Consider the following 2,500-nt stretch of genomic DNA (forward strand, 5'->3'; position numbering starts at 1 on the left):
CTAAAAACGTGATTTTATCAAAATGTTACAAGGCAGGGCTCTGCACAGGGTCCAGAGGAGTGGAACGCCGTTCATCCCATGCGAAAAGGTGCAGGAGTGACCGAAATACGGCCCGTTGTAAATCGCCCCTCTTTAAGCCAAAAAAATAGGTACGCCTCCCAGGGCCACCGACGGGAGAATGGCTAAAAACGTGATTTTATCAAAATGTTACAAGGCAGGGCTCTGCACAGGGTCCAGAGGAGTGGAACGCCGTTCATCCCATGCGAAAAGGTGCAGGAGTGACCGAAATACGGCCCGTTGTAAATCGCCCCTCTTTAAGCCAAAAAAATAGGTACGCCTCCCAGGGCCACCGACGGGAGAATGGCTAAAAACGTGATTTTATCAAAATGTTACAAGGCAGGGCTCTGCACAGGGTCCAGAGGAGTGGAACGCCGTTCATCCCATGCGAAAAGGTGCAGGAGTGACGGAGATACGGCCCGTTTTAAATCGCCCCTCTTTATGCCAAAAAAAATAGGTACGCCTCCCAGGGCCACCCAGGGTGATGCTTTTATCAAAATGTCACAACGCAGGGCTCTGCGCAGGGGCCAGAGGAGTGGAACGCCGCTGGTTCCATGCGAAAAGGTGGAGAAATGACCGAGATATGACCCGTGGAAGTCGTCACAATTTACCCCGAAAATAGGCGCTCGCGCTCGGGCAGAGGTCGGCGCTCGGCCGGGGTCCCGAGAACCGGGGCGAATAGGGTTTTCCCACGGCCGAAAACCATAGGAAGCACGGGGAAAATTCGGGACCCGACGTCCCAGGGCCCTCGGCGGGGACCGGGGCAACGCGACACCGTTGGTTCCACCCGAAAAGGTGGAGAAATGACCGAGATACGGCCCGTCAAAAGTCGTCACAATTTACCCGAAAATAGGCGCTCGCGCTCGGCCCCGGTCCCGAGAACCGCGGCGGAGGTTTACCGGGATGCTGCGCAACATGGGCCAGAGAGCATGTTTGGTTCGAGTTTACCGGGATGCTGCGCAACATGGGCCAGAGAGCATGTTTGGCCGAGTTTACCGGGATGCTGCGCAACATGGGCCAGAGAGCATGTTTGGTCGAGTTTGTGTGGGTTGTGTGCGACACTCCCGGCACATACATAGGAACACGGCTTCCAAGTGAGCGCACTTTTTCGAAATTTCTTCTAAGTGCCGCTTTTTCGAACCGGGGCGAATTGGGTTTTTCGAGGGCCGAAAACCATAGGAAGCACGGGGAAAACTCAGGACCCGACGCCCCACGGCCCTCGGCGGGGACCGGGGCAACGCGACACCGTCGGTTCCACCCGAAAAGGTGGATAAATGACCGAGATACGGACCGTTGAAATCGACTCGGCGTATCCGAAAATAGGCGCTCGCGCTCGGACAGAGGTCGGCGCTCGGCCCGGTCCCGAGAACCGGCGCGCCTAGGGTTTTTCCACGGCCGAAAACCACAGGAAGCACGGGGAAATCTCAGGATCCCACGCCCCACGGCCCTCGGCGGGGACCGGGGCAACGCGACACCGTCGGTTCCACCCGAAAAGGTGGATAAATGACCGAGATACGGACCGTTGAAATCGACTCGGCGTATCCGAAAATAGGCGCTCGCGCTCGGACAGAGGTCGGCGCTCGGCCCGGTCCCGAGAACCGGCGCGCCTAGGGTTTTTCCACGGCCGAAAACCACAGGAAGCACGGGGAAAACTCAGGATCCCACGCCCCAGGGCCCTCGGCGGGGACCGGGGCAACGCGACACCGTTGGTTCCATCCGAAAAGGTGGAGAAATGACCGAGATACGGACCGTGGAAGTCGTCCCAACTTATCCGAAAATAGGCGCTCGCGCTCGGACAGAGGTCGGCGCTCGGCCCGGTCCCCGAGAACCGGGGCGACTCGGAAATTCTTCTAAGTGCCGACTTTTCGAAATTTCTTCTAAGTGCCAACTTTTCAAAATTTACTCTAAGTGCCCTTGGCTACCAGGGGCACGAATCTGAAATTTCTTCTAAGTGCCAACTTTTTCAAAATTTACTCTAAGTGCCCTTGGCTACCAGGGGCACGAGGCGAGAATCTGAAATTTCTTCTAAGTGCCCTTGGCTACCAGGGGCACGGGGAAAATGTGTAAAAAAGCAATTTAATCAAAATCAAACAACGCAGGGCCCTTGGCAGGGACCAGGCGAGTAGAATAAAGTTGTTTTTGTGGCGAAACATTGACAATTGGGCGAGTTAGAGGTTTACCGGGATGCTGCGCAACATAGGCCAGAGAGCATGTTTGGTCGAGTTTGTGGGTTTTGTGCGACACTCCCGGCACATATATAGAAACCCAGCTTTTGAGAGCACTTAGAAGAAATTTCGAAAAGGTGGCACTCTGACGAAATTTCCAAAGAGTGGCTCTTCACACAAAGTTGACCGTTTCTTCATCCAGCACGCACCCCTGACCGAGTGGCAAACGTGACCCGCCATCGGAGGGCCCCCGTCGGCCATGGCCCCCCCCACCCCCG

The sequence above is a fragment of the Solea solea genome, unplaced genomic scaffold (genome assembly GCF_958295425.1).
Source record: "Solea solea unplaced genomic scaffold, fSolSol10.1 scaffold_116, whole genome shotgun sequence".
NCBI classification, from domain to species: Eukaryota; Metazoa; Chordata; class Actinopteri; order Pleuronectiformes; family Soleidae; genus Solea; species Solea solea.